This window comes from Salmo salar, chromosome 09, assembly GCF_965601325.2.
Source record: "Salmo salar chromosome 09, fSalSal1, whole genome shotgun sequence".
Classification (NCBI taxonomy): Eukaryota; Metazoa; Chordata; class Actinopteri; order Salmoniformes; family Salmonidae; genus Salmo; species Salmo salar.
Window position 1 is genome coordinate 143,989,059 of NC_138299.1, and position 18,602 is coordinate 144,007,660.

Here is an 18,602-nt window from a genome sequence, read left to right on the forward strand (position 1 = left end):
CGACTCCGGGATGCTGGCCTTCAAGTCAGAGTTCCTCTGTCCAGTGTCTGTGTTCTTTTGCCCATCTTAATCTTTTGTTTTTATTGAGGAGGCGTTGTGTGTGCAGGAGAAATGGAAAACGCAGTCTCATGCTATTGGTTGTCGATTGATAAGGAGGTCATCTGAAAGTCACACTCTCGCTCTCTCCCTCCCCTCTCATCCCTTTCTTCCTCTCTCTTTCTCTCTCTCTCTTATGAAACTCTCTCCGCAGACTGGAATTAAAACCAAGGCAATTAAAGCCAACCTGCTTGCGACTTGGTGTTCCGGCTCGTAATTTTTATTCAGCGTAATTAAAGTGTTATGGTGGCGACGGCAGCGAGATGGGGGGGTGAGTTAGAAGGGTATGGATGATTGATTGACGGCGAGAGCAAGAGTGAGGGTGAGGGAGAAGGGGATATATACAGAATTCACAGAGGCCAAAAGTCATTGCCTTGAGTTTGATTGGAAAGAGACCGAGAGAGAGGAATGGGCCAGAAAATGTTTAGTGGCACAGTGAGAGATAGAGAGAGTGAGAGAGAAAGAGAGAGAGAACGAAAGAGAGAAGCGAGAGAGAGAAAGAGAGATAGAAAAGAGAACGAGAGAGGACAGGGAAAAGAAAGGGTGAAAAAGAGTAAAGCGAAGAGAGGTGTGAATTTATGACTGTGCTTGTAGGTTAGTCTCTATAATTGGATATTATTTTGATCAGTCGTGAGCGTGTATTCACGAGAAAGAGAGAGAGAGAGAGAGAGAGAGATGAGTAGAAGAAAGGGGGGGGTTAGAAAGACACTCTTTCTGTGTTCTCATCCCTCTATCTCCCTCCCTCTCTTCTTCCTAAGCCACTACACCAAATTCTATTATCGGGCCCAATAAAAGAGCGTGAAATGAAAACATAATCGGTTTTAATCCGGCTGTAAAGCTCCAGCCACCCGCTGACAAAGGGTTGATGAGCGAAGCTTCACTGGCTCATTAAGGAAAAAAGACAGGAGAAAAACGCTCCTGCTAGGATAGGAATTCTCTCAGACAGAACCAAACCACCACACCTTGGCGTGTGTGTGTGTGACATAGAGAGTGATAAGAGAGAGTGTGCGGTGTGTATGAGTGTGTGGATTGAAGCGCACATGGTATGTCTAAATACTTACAATAAGTTCTAGTTATGGTTTTATCTAACATTAGGATGATACCATCCCACAAACACTCTAAGAATGTTTTTGATAACAAAATGTTTTTTTTCTTCTGTTTTACATTAAAGGGGCAATCTGGACTTGAATGATGAATGATAATAAAAGAAAGAGTTTATTTTCAGCAAACTTAACATGTGTAAATATTTGTATGAACATAAGATTCAACCAAGGAGCATTAAAAGTCGTGCTATAAATTCTCAGACAACCCAAAGATTCCTTGATGCCCTTCCAGACTCCCTCTGCCTACCGAAGGACATCAGAGGACAAAAATCAGTTAACCACCTAACCGAGGAACTCAATTTAACCTTGCGCAATACCCTAGATGCAGTTGCACCCCTAAAAATTAAAAACATCTGTCATAAGAAACTAGCTCCCTGGTATACAGAAAATACACGAGCTCTGAAGCAAGCTTCCAGAAAATTGGAACGGAAATGGTGCCACACCAAACTGGAAGTCTTCCGACTTGCTTGGAAAGACAGTACCGTGCAGTATCGAAGAGCCCTCACTGCTGCTCGATCATCCTATTTTTCCAACTTAATTGAGGAATATAAGAACAATCCGAAATTTATTTTTGATACTGTCGCAAAGCTAACTAAAAAGCAGCCTTCGCAAATGGAGGATGGCTTTCACTTCAGCAGTAATAAAATGATGAACTTCTTTGAGGAAAAGATCATGATCATTAGAAAGCAAATTACGGACTCCTCTTTAAATCTGGGTATTCCTCCAAAGCTCCATTGTCCTGAGTCTACACAACTCTGCCAGGACCTAGGATCAAGGGAGATACTAAAGTGTTTTAGTACTATATCTCTTGACACAATGATGAAAATAATCATGGCCTCCAAACCCTCAAGCTGCATACTGGACCCTATTCCAACTAAACTACTGAAAGAGCTGCTTCCTGTGCTTGGCCCTCCTATGTTGAACATAATAAACGGCTCTCTATCCACCGGATGTGTACCAAGCTCACTAAAAGTGACAGTAATAAAGCCTCTCTTGAAAAAGACGAATCTTGACCCAGAAATTATAAAAAACTATCGGCCTATATCGAATCTTCCATTCCTCTCAAAAATTTTAGAAAAAGCTGTTGCACAGCAACTCACTGCCTTCCTGAAGACAAACAATGTATACGAAACGCTTCAGTCTGGTTTTAGACCCCATCATAGCACTGAGACTGCACTTGTGAAGGTGGTAAATGACCTTTTAATGACGTCAGACCGAGGCTCTGCTTCTGTCCTCGTGCTCCTAGATCTTAGTGCCGGTTTTGATGCCATCGATCACCACATTCTTTTGGAGAGATTGGAAACCCAAATTGGTCTACATGGACAAGTTCTGGCCTGGTTTAGATCTTATCTGTCGGAAAGATATCAGTTTGTCTCTGTGAATGGTTTGTCCTCTGACAAATCAATTGTAAATTTCGGTGTTCCTCAAGGTTCCGTTTTAGGACCACTATTGTTTTCACAATATATTTTACCTCTTGGGGATGTCATTCGAAAACATAATGTTAAATTTCACTGCTATGCGGACAACACACAGCTGTACATTTCAATGAAACATGGTGAAGCCCCAAAATTGCCCTCGCTAGAAGTCTGTGTTTCAGACATAAAGAAGTGGATGGCTGCAAACTTTCTACTTTTAAACTCGGACAAAACAGAGATGCTTGTTCTAGGTCCCAAGAAACAAAGAGATCTTCTGTTGAATCTGACAATAAATCTGGATGGTTGTACAGTCGTCTCAAATAAAACTGTGAAGGACCTCGGCGTTACTCTGGACCCTGATCTCTCTTTTGAAGAACATATCAAGACTGTTTCAAGGACAGCTTTTTTCCATCTACGTAACATTGCAAAAATCAGAAACTTTCTGTCCAAAAATGACGCAGAAAAATTAATCCATGCTTTTGTTACTTCTAGGCTGGACTACTGCAATGCTCTACTTTCCGGCTACCCGGATAAAGCACTAAACAAACTTCAGTTAGTGCTAAATACGGCTGCTAGAATCCTGACTAGAACCAAAAAATTTGATCATATTACTCCAGTGCTAGCCTCCCTACACTGGCTTCCTGTTAAGGCAAGAGCTGATTTCAAGGTTTTACTGCTAACCTACAAAGCATTACATGGGCTTGCTCCTACCTATCTTTCCGATTTGGTCCTGCCGTACATACCTACACGTACGCTACGGTCACAAGACGCAGGCCTCCTAATTGTCCCTAGAATTTCTAAGCAAACGGCTGGAGGTAGGGCTTTCTCCTATAGAGCTCCATTTTTATGGAATGGTCTGCCTACCAATGTGAGAGACGCAGACTCAGTCTCAACCTTTAAGTCTTTACTGAAGACTTATCTCTTCAGTAGGTCCTATGATTAAGTATAGTCTGGCCCAGGAGTGTGAAGGTGAACGGAAAGGCTGGAGCAAGGAACTGCCCTTGCTGTCTCTGCCTTGCCGGTTCCCCTCTTTCCACTGGGATTCTCTGCCTCTAACCCTTTTACAGGGGCTGAGTCACTGGCTTACTGGTGTTCTTCCATGCCGTCCATGGGAGGGGTGCGTCACTTGAGTGGGTTGAGTCACTGACGTGGTCTTCCTGTCTGGGTTGGCGCCCCCCCTTGGGTTGTGCCATGGCGGAGATCGTTGTGGGCTATACTCGGCCTTGTCTTAGGACGGTAAGTTGGTGGTGTGGGGGCTGTGCTTTGGCAAAGTGGGTGGGGTTATATCCTGCCTGTTTGGCCCTGTCCGGGGGTATCATCGGATGGGGCCACAGTGTCTTCTGATCCCTCCTGTCTCAGCCTCCAGTATTTATGCTGCAGTAGTTTATGTGTCGGGGGGCTAGGGTCAGTCTGTTACATCTGGAGTATTTCTCTTGTCTTATCCGGTGTCCTGTGTGAATTTAAATATGCTCTCTCTAATTCTCTCTTTCTCTCTTTCTGTCTTTCTCTCGGAGGACCTGAGCCCTAGGACCATGCCTCAGGACTACCTGGTATGATGACTCCTTGCTGTCCCCAGTCCACCTGGCCGTGCTGCTGCTCCAGTTTCAACTGTTCTGCCTGCGGCTATGGAACCCTGACCTGTTCACCGGACGTGCTTGTTGCACCCTCGACAACTACTATGATTATTATTATTTGACCATGCTGGTCATTTATGAACATTTTAACATCTTGACCATGTTCTGTTATAATATCCACCCGGCACAGCCAGAAGAGGACTGGCCACCCCTCATAGCCTGGTTCCTCTCTAGGTTTCTTCCTAGGTTTTTGGCCTTTCTAGGGAGTTTTTCCTAGGGAGTTTTTCCTAGCCACCGTGCTTCTTTCACATGCATTGCTTGCTGTTTGGGGTTTTAGGCTGGGTTTCTGGACAGCACTTTGAGATATCAGCTGATGTACGAAGGGCTATATAAATAAATTTGATTTGAACAACTGAGACATAAAACTGAACAAGTTCCACAGACATGTGACTAACAGAAATGGAATAATGTGTCCCTGAACAGGGGGGGGGGGGGGGTCAAAATCAAAAGTAACAGTCAGTATCTGGTGTGGCCACCAGCTGCATTAAGTACTGCAGTTCATCTCCTCCTCATGGACTGCACCAGATTTGCCAGTTCTTGCTGTGAGATGTTACCCCACTGTTCCACCAAGGCACCTGCAAGTTCCCGGACATTTCTGGGGGGAATGGCCCTAGCCCTCATCCTCCGATCCAACAGATCCCAGACGTGCTCAATGGGATTGAGATCCGGGGTCTTCACTGGCCATGGCAGAACACTGACATTCCTGTCTTGCAGGAAATCACGCACAGAACGAGCAGTATGGCTGGTGGCATTGTCATGCTGGAGGGTCAGGATGAGCCTGCAGGAAGGGTACCACATGAGGGAGGAGGATGTCTTCCCTGTAACACACAGCGTTGAGATTGCCTGCAATGACAACAAGCTCAGTCCGATGATGCTGTGACACACCGCCCAGACCATGACAGACCCTCCACCTCCAAATCGATCCCGCTCCAGACTACAGGCCTCGGTGTAACGCTCATTCCTTCGACGATAAACGCGAATCCGACCATCACCCCTGGTAAGACAAAACCGCGACTCGTCAGAGAATAGCACTTTTTGCCAGTCCTGTCTGGTCCAGTGATGGTGGGTTTGTGCCCATAGGTGACGTTGTTGCCAGTGATGTCTGGTGAGGACCTGCCTTACAACAGGCCTACAAGCCCTCAGTCCAGCCTCTATCAGCCTATTGCGGACAGTCTGAGCACTGATGGAGGGATTGTGCATTCCAAAGTGTAAATCGGGCAGTTGTTGTTGCCATGCTATACATGTCCCGCAGATGTGATGTTCGGATGTACCAATCCTGTGCAGGTGTTGTTACACGTGGTCTGCCACTGCGAGGGCAATCAGCTGTCTGTCCTGTCTCCCTGTAGCGCTGTCTTAGGCGTCTCACAGTACGGACATTGCAATTTATTGCCCTGGCCACATCTGCAGTCCTCATGCCTCCTTGCAGCATGCCTAAGGCACGTTCTCGCAGATGAGCAGGGACCCTGGGCATCTTTCTTTTGGTGTTTTTCAGAGTCAGTAGAAAGGCCTCTTTAGTGTCCTACGTTTTCATGACTGGGACCTTTAATTGCCTACCGTCTGTAAGCTGTTAGTGTCTTATAGACTGTTCCATAGGTGCATGTTCATTAATTGTTTATGGTTCATTGAATAAGCATGGGAAACAGTGTTTAAACCATTTACAATTAAGATCTGTGAAGTTATTTGGATTTTTATGAATTATCTTTGAAAGACAGGGTTCTGATAAAGGGACGTTTCTTTTTTTGCTGAGTTTATGTACCCATTGATTCTTATAAACATATAAGTGCCTCATGAGCTTAGTTCAACTCTTGTACACCAATCAGAACCCAAAATATAAACTTGTTTTACTCAAATGTTTGTAAACAAAGTAAAGGTAATAAATTCACACTATAAAGCCTCAAAACATTGTTAAAACTATAATTGTGTTATCATGGATGGTCAATCCTTGCATCCATAGTGCTGGCTATGAATTTCGGAGTGGTTACATTTCTCTAGCCCCATCCCTCAGCGTTTTACAGAAACAAGGGCGGGGTAACACTTTGTTATTGTTTCAGCTACGGATTGTCACTTTAAACAAACTCTTGAACAGGTAGGTCACTCTTGAAAAATACATGATCTAAATGGGAATAACCTGTATAAACAATAAGGCTACCAGTCTGTTTGTGCCATGTAGACTATTGTATGATTGTAGCCTGGCTACCAGTCTGTTTGTGTCATGTAGACTATTGTATGATTGTAGCCTGGCTACCAGTCTGTTTGTGTCATGTAGACTATTGTATGATTGTAGCCTGGCTACCAGTCTGTTTGTGTCATGTAGACTATTGTATGATTGTAGCCTGGCTACCAGTCTGTTTGTGTCATGTAGACTATTGTATGATTGTAGCCTGGCTACCAGTCTGTTTGTGTCATGTAGACTATTGTATGATTGTAGCCTGGCTACCAGTCTGTTTGTGCCATGTAGACTATTGTATGATTGTAGCCTGGCTACCAGTCTGTTTGTGTCATGTAGACTATTGTATGATTGTAGCCTGGCTACCAGTCTGTTTGTGCCATGTAGACTATTGTATGATTGTAGCCTGGCTACCAGTCTGTTTGTGTCATGTAGACTATTGTATGATTGTAGCCTGGCTACCAGTCTGTTTGTGTCATGTAGACTAATGTATGATTGTAGCCTGGCTACCAGTCTGTTTGTGCCATGTAGACTATTGTATGATTGTAGCCTGGCTACCAGTCTGTTTGTGCCATGTAGACTATTGTATGATTGTAGCCTGGCTACCAGTCTGTTTGTGCCATCATGAGTGGCAATGAGTTGACAGATCTGGGACCAGGCTAGTAAGATTGAATATGATTGTAGAATAATCAGTATTATCATTGTATGTGAAAGCAGGGCGAGATTATATGGATAAAAGATGCAGAGTCTTCAGACCAAGAAGTTACAAAAATAATACAACTCTTTCCATCAGCATCATGTTTTCCTCTGTGGTATTTTACCACCTACGATAACGCCACTGTAACACTTCAGTCCTCCAGCAACTCAGAGGAAAACAGATGAATAGATTTTGGTCAACTGCATCCTCAAGGTGAAAAGTTAAAAGCAATGTAGCCTTGTTCCTCTAACAACTGGCCCAGTGCCAGTTTTAGCATTTGAGCTCCTGATGGTTATGATGACGACTTGTCCAGTGGAAAATGATCCTAAGTCAGCTCTTCTGGATCAGTGTGTGATCCTTCCCAGCAAACTGAAAACATTCCCACGACATTAGCTTACATTCTTGTTCAGTTCTAAATAAGGTTTGATCTAACAAAATGTTTTTTTCTAAGAAAATGATTGACATTAAATATCTGTGGAATGTTCTTCTAATATTCACTAAATGTACATATTTGTGACAACTACCACAGAACATTCCCCTGAGGTTCTTGTTAGGTTGCCAGGGAATGTAATAACACAATATTGCAGTAATGCGATAACAACATATTGCCGCAACAAAATGTGGGAGCAGTAGAAGAGGTTCTAAGAAAACATTACAGGAACGATCTGCTTACGTTGTTGGAGATGTTATTCAAAACACTGTTAACAAACAGCAGGGAATGGTCTCATAAAGTTACAGTGTGATATTATGACTTGATTTTTCCAATAATGTTTCCCCTCAACATACTTCAGCAATATTTCCTGAATACAATGAAAGTGTTTATGAGAAAACACTATTTTAATGTTCCATTATGTTTATGTAGATTTTTTAAAACTTTTTTATTTCACCTTTATTTAACCAGGTAGGCAAGTTGAGAACAAGTTCTCATTTACAATTGTGACCTGGCCAAGATAAAGCAAAGCAGTTCGACACATACAACAACACAGAGTTACACATGGAGTAAAACAAACATGCAGTCAATAATACAGTCGAAAAGTCTATATACAATGTGAGCAAATGAGGTGAGATAAGGGAGGTAAAGGCAAAAAAGGCCATGGTGGCAAAGTAAATACAATATAGCAAGTAAAACACTGGAATGGTAGATTTGTAGTGGAAGAAAGTGCAAAGTAGAAATAGAAATAATGGGGTGCAAAGGAGCAAAATAAATAAATGCAGTAGGGAAAGAGGTAGCTTTGGGGGTGACCAGAGAGATATACCTGCTGGAGTGCGTGCTACAGGTGGGTGCTGCTATGGTGACCAGTGAGCGGAGATAAGGGGGGACTTTACCTAGCAGGGTCTTGTAGATGACCTGGAGCCAGTGGGTTTGGCGACGAGTATGAAGCGAGGGCCAGTCAACGAGAGCGTACAGGTCGCAGTGGTGGGTAGTATATGGGGCTTTGGTGACAAAACGGATGGCACTGTGATAGACTGCATCCAGTTTATTGAGTAGGGTGTTGGAGGCTATTTTGTAAATGACATCGCCGAAGTCAAGTATCGGTTGGATGGTCAGTTTTATGAGGGCATGTTTGGCAGCATGAGTGAAGGATGCTTTGTTGCGAAATAGGAAGCCAATTCTAGATTTAACTTTGGATTGGAGATGTTTGATGTGAGTCTGGAAGGAGAGTTTACAGTCTAACCAGACAACTAGGTATTTGTAGTTGTCCACATATTCTAAGTCAGAACTGTCCAGAGTAGTGATGCTGGACGGGCGGGCAGGTGCAGGCGGCGATCGGTTGAAGAGCATGCATTTAGTTTTACTTGTATTTAAAAGCATTTGGAGGCCACGGAAGGAGAGTTGTATGGCATTGAAGCTCGTCTGGAGGGTTGTTAACACAGTGTTCAAAGAAGGGCCAGAAGTATACAGAATGGTGTCGTCTGCATAGAGATGGATCAGAGACACACCAGCAGCAAGAGCGACATCATTGATGAATACAGAGAAAAGAGTTGGCCCAAGAATTGAACCCTTTGGCACCCCCATAGAGACTTACCAGAGGCCCGGACAACAGGCCATCCGATTTGACACATTGAACTCTATCAGAGAAGTAGTTGGTGAACCAGGCGAGGAAATCATTTGAGAAACCAAGTCTATCGAGTCTGCCGATGAGGATGTGGTGATTGACAGAGTTCGAAAGCCTTGGACAGGTCAATGAATACGGCAGCACAGTATTGTTTCTTATCGATGGTGGTTACGATATCGTTTAGGACCTTGAGCGTGGCTGACCAGCTCTGAAACCAGATTGCATAGCGGAGAAGGTGCGGTGGGACTTGAAATGGTCGGTAATCTGTTTGTTGACTTGGGTTTCGAAGACCTTAGAAAGGCAGGGTAGGATAGATATAGGTCTGTAGCAGTTTGGGTCAAGAGTGTCCCCCCCCTTTGAAGAGGGGGATGACCGCAGCTGCTTTCCAATTTTTGGGAATTTCAGACGACACGAAAGAGAGGTTGAACAGGCTGGTAATAGGGGTTGCGACAATTTCGGCAGATAATTTTAGAAAGAAAGGGTCCAGATTGTCTAGCCCAGCTGATTTGTAGGGTCCAGATTTTGCAGCTCTTTCAGAACATCAGCTGACTGGATTTGGGAGAAGGAGAAATGGGGAAGGCTTGGGCGAGTAGCTGTGGGGGGTGCAGTGCTGTTGACCGTGGTAGGGGTAGCCAGGTGGAAAGCATGGCCAGCCGTAGAAAAATGCTTATTGAAATTCTCAATTATAGTGGATTTATCGGTGGTGACAGAGTTTCCTATCCTCAGTGCAGTGGGCAGCTGGGAGGAGGTGTTCTTATTCTCCATGGACTTTACAGTGTCCCAGAACTTTTCTGAGTTTGTGTTGCAGGAAGAAAATTTCTGCTTGAAAAAGCTAGCCTTGGCTTTTCTAACTGCCTGTGTATATTGGTTTCTAACTTCCCTGAAAAGTTGTATATCACGGGGGCTGTTCAATGCTAATGCAGAACGCCACAGGATGTTTTTGTGTTGGTAAAGGGCAGTCAGGTCTGGAGAGAACCAAGGGCGATATCTGTTCCTGGTTCTAAATTTCTTGAATGGGGCATGCTTATTTAAGATGGTGAGGAAGGCATTTAAAAAAAATAACCAGGCATCCTCTACTGACGGGATGAGGTCAATATCCTTCCAGGATACCCGAGCCAGGTCGATTAGAAAGGCTTGCTCGCTGAAGTGTTTCAGGGAGCGTTTGACAGTGATGAGTGGAGGTCATTTGACCGCTGACCCATTACGGATGCAGGCAATGAGGCAGTGATATCTGAGATCTTGGTTGAAAACAGCAGAGGTGTATTTAGAGGGCAAATTGGTCAGGATGATATCTATGAGGGTGCCCGTGTTTACGGCATTGAGGTGGTACTTGGTAGGTTCATTGATAATTTGTGTGAGATTGAGGGCATCAAGCTTAGATTGTAGGATGGCTGGGGTGTTAAGCATGTCCCAGTTTAGGTCACCTATCAGCACGAGCTCTGAAGATAGATGGGGGGCAATCAGTTCACATATGGTGTCCAGAGCACAGCTGGGGGCAGAGGGTGGTCTATAGCAGGCGGCAACGGTGAGAGACTTGTTTTTAGAGAGATTGATTTTTAAAAGTAGAAGTTCAAATTGTTTGGGTACAGACCTGGATAGTAGGACAGAACTCTGCAGGCTATCTCTGCAGTAGATTGCAACTCCGCCCCCTTTGGCCATTCTATCTTGTCTGAAAATGTTGTAGTTAGGGATGAAGATTTCAGAGGTTTTGGTGGCCTTCCTAAGCCAGGATTCAGACACGGCTAGGACATGCGGGTTGGCAGAGTGTGCTAAAGCAGTGAATTAAACAATATTAGGGAGGAGGCTTCTAATGTTAACATGCATGAAACCAAGGCTATTACGGTTACAGAAATCATCAAAAGAGAGCTCCTGGGGAATAGGAGTGGAGCTAGGCACTGCAGGGCCTGGATTCACCTCTACATCACCAGAGGAACAGAGGAGGACTAGGATAAGGGTACGGCTAAAAGCTATGAGAATTGGTCGTCTATGACGTCCGGAATAGAGAGTAAAAGGAGCAGGTTTCTGGGGGCGATAAAATAGCTTCAAGGTATAATGTCAGACAAAGGTATGGTAGGATGTGAATACAGTGGAGGTAAACCTAGGCATTGAGTGATGATGAGAGAGATATTGTCTCTAGAAACATCATTGAAACCAGAAGATGTCATAGCATGTGTGGGTGGTGGAACTGAAAGGTTGGATAAGGTATAATGAGCAGGGCTAGAGGCTCTACAGTGAAATAAGCCAATAAACACTAACCAGAACAGCAATGGACCAGGCATATTGACATTAAGGAGAGGCATGCTTAGCCGAGGGATCATAAGGGTCCAGTGAGATTCAGACAGTTAGCCGGGCCATAGGTAGCAAGCTGGCAGAAGATGGAGGGAGGTCGGATTTTTTGCCTCCTCGTGCATTTCCGTCTGTAGATTAGTGGGGTTCAGTGTGGTAGGGGGGGACCAATCCAATTGGCAAAATAGTTATAGTGGCCCAAGACAATTGTCCGATACACCTATTCAGATAGCAACCGATAAGACAGCTAACGATTAGTGGGCCGCAGATGGGCGTTCAGGTTACGTCGTGACGGAGGGGCCAGTTGGATAACTCCCTCGGGCAGATAACGTTGGTAGTCCAGTCGTGAAGGCCCGATGGGGCTCTGCATCGGCAGTAAAACGGGTCCGGATAGGTGATTGTAGCCCAGGAGTGGCTGATGGAACTCTTCAGCTGGCTAGCTCCGGAATAATTGATGTTAGCTCCGGGACCGACATTAGCCAATAGTCACTCGGATAGCAGCTAGCTAGCTGCAAGATCCAGGTGTAAATGTCCAGAGCTTGCAGTAGGAATCCGGGGATATGGAGAGAAAATAGGTCCGGTATGCTCTGGTCTGAGTCGCGTTGTACAAAACTGGCGATAGCTTTCGAGCTAAGGGATAGCTGATGACCGCCAACCGTGGTTAGCTGAATTCTAACATTAGCTAGTGAACTGGCTAACTTCTGGCTAGCTTCTGTTGTGGATTTCAGATTTGAGGTAAGTAATACCTTTTTTTAAAAATTGGTGATGCAGGTTGCAGGAGAGTGTTTTGAGGTTGAGTTGAGTTTTTTGAAAAAAATATATATAAAAAGGTATGCAAAGAAAATATGTAAATATATATATACACGGGACACGACAAGACGAGGACAATGGACGTCTGACTGCTATGCCATCTTGGAACCTTCTGATGGCTTATCGGTATCAATTAATGTTTAGATGTTGTCCAACATATAATGTGAAGAAGTGGGGACCAGGATGGAGCTTATCTATTGTGTCACATAGGCTAAGAATTTCAAGTCTCATGGATATAGAGTACTGTTTGTCTTAGTAGATATGTGCATCTATTGACATGTTACCACAATCTGGTTGTCAATCATTTCCAATGCAATTTTATGATTCTATGAACCCAATACTATAATTCTAAGAACATTGGAAAATGTTGGGTAAAAACAAAATATACTATGTTGGTAACCTCTAAAGAATGCAAATACATTTTTGTGTGAACATTCAACATCAGTGGCATGTTTTCTGCATCCTGATACACTTTTTTTATCACTTCAGGACATATTTTGTGTTTTGGGAACCTATATCCTAATGTCCTCACACTGTTCCCTCAACCTAATAAAATAAAATGTTTTGGGAACTTTTAGAGAACATTAAAAGTGTGTTCTGTGAACATTCTTGCAACATCAGAGGAATTTTCCATGCATCCTAATACAAACATTGTATAATCATCAGCACAACTGGACAGATTTTGTGTTATTAGAACTTTTGGGAGAAATGTTCATACACCTTTTTCTACAACGTAATGAAATGTTCTGGGAACATTCACTGAACCAATTTTGTTTTGCTGTGCAAACACAAACTGTACTGTAAGTATACTCATAAATGGGCACATCTATACTTCATCACTTCATCTCTACCTGGAGTGGGTCTGTCACCAGAATCTTTCCTCGTGATGTTTATAGAAGCCTTGAGCAACCAGAATACTAAAGGAGGCCTGTAGTGCTTCACCTTAGAGCAAGGTCATGGTCACATTCAGATTGAGATTTACTTGATCCATTTTACCAGCTGTATTCTTAAAGTAGAGAAAAGGGGGAAATGAAAGCTGGAAACTTTGAACACAACCATCACCATCATAATAGAAAATGGTACAATTCTGACATCCTCTAAAATAATACTTCCTGTGTAGAAATGCCTCCAACACAAAAGTGGCAAATCACCACACATGGACATTGATTGTAGTCATGGAAACATGATATACCTATTTTTCAGCATTATGTGCTACATGTTTTTCATGCCAATTGCACATTATGAGGTGAATCAATATCTTTACAAGAGTATTGAACAGACAATATGATATCCCTACAAGGATAATGAACAGACAATATGATATCCCTACAAGGGTATTGAACAGACAATATGATATCCCTACAAGGGTGATGAACAGATAATATGATATCTCTACAAGGGTAATGAACATACAATATGAAAATGCCACAGGGAACCACACTTCCAATGCCCTTTGTAGCTCAGTTGGTTGTGCATGGTGCATGTAATGCCAGGGTAGTGGGTTTGATTCCCGGGACCAACAATATGTAAAATCTATGCATGTATGACTGTAAGTCGCATTGGATAAAAGCATATATTATTATTATATATTAAATAAGAACATGAGCAAAAATGCTGACTGTGTCACTTATGTCATCCTACAAAGACATACATCTATTTAATTAAGCTTGGGAGCTTGGGCTGTTAAGAAGCCAGCGACCGTCATCCAGACTGTCCCTACTCAGCGTTAATGTGATTTAGTAGGTCATTTGGGACATTTTTTCTTTTGAGCCTTTTAGGAGTGAAGGGAAACATGTTACATTTATAAACCCTTTGATTCAATCATTTGTGAAGAGGTAAAGTATCTTTACTGTGATTGGATAGGTCTCACAGACGCACCTCTTATGATATCATATTTTTTTATACATTTTAGTAATTTAGCAAATGCTCTTATGCAGCATGACTTACATTAGTGCATTCATTTTAAGATACTGTAGCTAGGTGAGACAACAACATATCACAATTGTAGCAAGTACATTTTCCCTCAACAATGTAGTTATAAGCAAAGTCAGAGCTAGTAGGAAAGCTAGTAGTCACTGTTAGCCACGGCTAGCGGTCTTCACCTTTAGCTCGGACACCAGCCAGTTTTAGCTCGGTCAATACCTGCCAGTCTGCACAGCGCGATATCAACCCAGAGCATATCGGACTGCTTTTCTCCACCACATCACCGGATTCCTGCCGCAAGCTCTGGGCCATTACGCCGGATCATCACAGCTAGCTAGCTGCAACCGAGGGGCTACGGCTGGCTAATGCCTCTGTCCCGAAGTAAGCACCAGTTAGCCTCGAGCTAGGCCCATCTCCCGGATAGCCGAAGAGGTATACCCGCTAATTCGTGGGCTAAAATACCTCTTTTGCCAATTGGCCTGGACCCTTTATTGCCGACACGGAGCCACACCAATCCATCACGACTGGTCTGCCTACGTAATTGTCCGATGTGGTTTCAACAGGCTTTTCCGTTGCGATGTCACCGAAGACCCATCTGCTAGCCCCGGCTCACACAAATTATCAAGGAACCTACCAGGTACAACCCTAAATCCGTAAACATGGGCACCCTCATAGATATCATCCTGACCAACTTGCCCTCTAAATACACCTCTGCTGTCTTCAACCAGGATCTCATCGATCACTGCCTCATTGTCTGCGTCCGTAATGGGCCCGTGGTCAAACGACCACCCCTCATCACTGTCAAACGCTCCCTAAAACGCTTCTGTGAGCAGGCCTTTCCAAATCGACCTGGCCCGGGGATCCTGGAGGATATTGACCTCATCCCGTCAGTAGAGGATGCCTGGCTGTTCTTTGAAAGTGCTTTCCTCACCATCTTAAATAAGCATGCCCCATTCAAAAAATGTGGAACTAAGAACAGATATAGCCCTTGGTTCACTCCAGACTTGACTGCCCTTGACCAGCACAAAAGCATCCTGTGGTGTACTGCATTAGCATCGAATAGCCTCTGCGATATGCAACTTTTCAGGGAAGTCAGGAACCAATATACACAGTCAGTTATGAAAGCTAAGGCTAGCTTTTTCAAACAGAAATTTGCATCCTTTTGCACTAATTCCAAAATGTTTTGGGACTCTTTAAAGTCCATGGAGAATAAGACCATCTCCTCTCAGCTGCCAACTGCACTGAGGCTAGGAAATACTGTCACCACCGATAAATCTACAATAATCGCGAATTACAAGAAGTATTTTTCTACAGCTGGCCATGCTTTCCACCTTACCCCCTGCGTACCACCCCCCCCCCCCCCCCCCCCGCTTCTCCTTCACCCAAATCCAGATAGCTGCTGTTCTGAAAGAGCTGCAAAATCTGGATCCCAACAAATCAGCTGGGCGAGACTGGACACTCTTTATCAAAAATTATCAGCCGAAATTGTTGCAACCCCTATTACTAGCCTGTTCAACCTCTCTTTCATATCATCTGAGATCCCTAAAGATTGAAGAGCTGCCGCGGTCATCCCCCTCTTCAAAGGGGGAGACACTCTAGACCCAAACTGTTACAGACCTATATCCATCCTGCCCTGCCTTTCTAAAGTCTTTGAAAGCCAAGTTAACAAACAGATCACCGACCATTTCAAATCCCACCGTACCTTCTCCACTATGCAATCTTGCTTCCGAGCTGGTCATGGGTGCACCTCAGCCATGCTCAAGGTCCTAAACTATATAATAACCGCCATAGATAAAAGACAGTACTGTGCATCCATTTTCATTGACCTGGCCAAGGCTTTCGACTCTGTCAATCACCACATTCTTATCGGCAGACTCAACAGCCTTGGTTTCTCAAATGACTGCCTCGCCTGGTTCACCAACTACTTCTCAGATAGAGTTCAGTGTGTCAAATCGGAGGGCCTGTTGTCCGGACCTCTGGCAGTCTCTATGGGGGTGTCATAGGGTTCAATTCTCGGGCCGACTCTTTTCTCTGTATATATCAATGATGTCGCTCTTGCTGCTGGTGATTCTCTGATCCACGTCTTATCAGACGACACCATTCTGTATACAGCTGGCCCTTCCTTGGACACTGTGTTAACAAACCTCCATACGAGCTTCAATGCCATAAAACACTCCTTTCGTGGCCTCCAACTGCCCTTAAATGCTAGTAAAACTAAGTGCATGCTCTTCAACCGATCGCTGCCCACACCCGCCCGCCCGACTTGCATCACTACTCTGGACGGTGCTGACTTAGAATATGTGGACAACTACAAATACCTGGGTGTCTGGTTAGACTGTAAACTTTCCTTCCAGACTCACATTAAGCATCTCCAATACAAAATGAAATCTAGTATCGGCTTCCTATTTTGCAACAAGCCTCCTTCACTCATGCTGCCAAACATACCCTTGTAAAACTGACTATCCTACCGATCCTTGACTTCGGCGATGTCATTTACAAAATAGCCTCCAACACTCTACTCAGCAAATTGGATGCAGTCTATCACAGTGCCATCCGTTTTGTCACCAAAGCCCCATATACTACCCACCACTGTGACCTGTATGCTCTCGTTGGCTGGCCCTTGCTACATATTTGTCGACAAACCCACTGGCTCCAGGTCATCTATAAGTCTTTGCTAGGTAAAGCCCCGCCTTATCTCAGCTCCCTGGTCACCATAGCAACACCCACCCATAGCACACGCTCCAACAGGTATATTTCACTGGTCATCCCCAAAGCCAACACCTGCTTTAGCCGCCTTTCCTTCCGGTTCTCTGCTGCCAATGACTGGAACGTATTGCAAAAATCACTGAAGCTGGAGACTTATATCTCCCACTAACTGCACCAGCTGTCAGAGCAGCTTACCGATCACTGTACCTGTACACAGCCCATCTGTAAATAGCCCACCCAACTACCTCACCCCCATATTGTTATTTATTTATTTTGCTCTTTTGCACCCCAGTATCTCAACTTGCACATCATCATTTGCACATCTATCACTCAAATGTTAATGCTAAATTGTAATTATTTTGCCACTATGGCCTATTTATTGCCTTACCTCCCTAACCTTACTGCATTTGCACACACTGTACATAGATTTTTCTCTTGTGTTATTGACTGTACGTTTGTTTATCCCATGTGTAACTCTGTGTTGTTGTTTTTGTCGCACTGCTTTGCTTTATCTTGGCCAGGTCGCAGTTGTAAATGAGAACTTATTCTCAACTGGGCTACCTGGTTAAATAAAGGTGATTTTTTTTTAATAAAAATTAAATCAATCCATCAAGCCTTATTTGTTGTAGTACCCTCTGGCAAAGGAAACTGTGTATGTGTGTAGTGTGTAAGTGCATTTTTTAGGGTGTGAGTATGTTTTTCTTTACTGAATTGTGAGTTTGGGCATATGTATTAGTGTGTGTTAGTATGTAAGTGTGTATTAGTAAGACCAAGGGCTTGCTTAAGTGTATTTTCTCTCCCTCTCTCTGTGTTTCTCTTTCGATCCCTCTCTCTCTCTCTCTCTCTCTCTCTCTCTCTCTCTGTGAGTGTGTGTAAGTGCGTAAATCAGATTGATTGTGGCTGTAATTAAATTGTATGTGCTGTAGGAGAATGTGTCGCTCTCTCCCTCTCCATCTCTCTTTCTCTCATAATCACTGTTTTACGGTAAGCAATGAAGAGATGGTCACGGTAACTGGAGCCACACAAACCATACGGACCCCACACACCCCAGCCACAAGCTGAGGTCTAATACAAACAGGCCCAGAGACAGTTTCTATCTGCTGAACACTTGAATTGGACTGACCACCTGAACTCTCCACACCCAAGCACACTCTCTCTCACACACACACACACACACACACACACACACACACACACACACACACACACACACACACACACACACACACACACACACACACACACACACACACACACACACACACACACAAAAAGGAGCTGGCCCTCAACAATAGTAGTGACATGTTGTCCATTTGCCAAACAGCACCCATGTTCCTATTTGGATGGATGGCTTTCGGGGTGGCTTTCGGGGGCCCTACCCAAGATGTTTTTTTGGGGGGGTCGCCACCTCGCAGTAAAACATTTTAACTGACGGTGGAGAAAGTTGATTTACTGCAATTTAAAAAAAATATGCCATGAATGTTTTTTAAGAAAGTTTTCTGCAATTGTACACATTTTGCCATGGGGCAAAGACACATTTTGGCATTTTTAAAGCTCATTTCCTGCATTTCTACAATTTTGTAACGACTTATGTCATGTTAATGTGATATCTGTGTGAGAATGACTAACAAAATAAAGGTGGCCCCTTGGAGGGGGGCATGTACCATGCGTGACCGGTAGGTATTCAGCCATGATTACTACAAGTTTG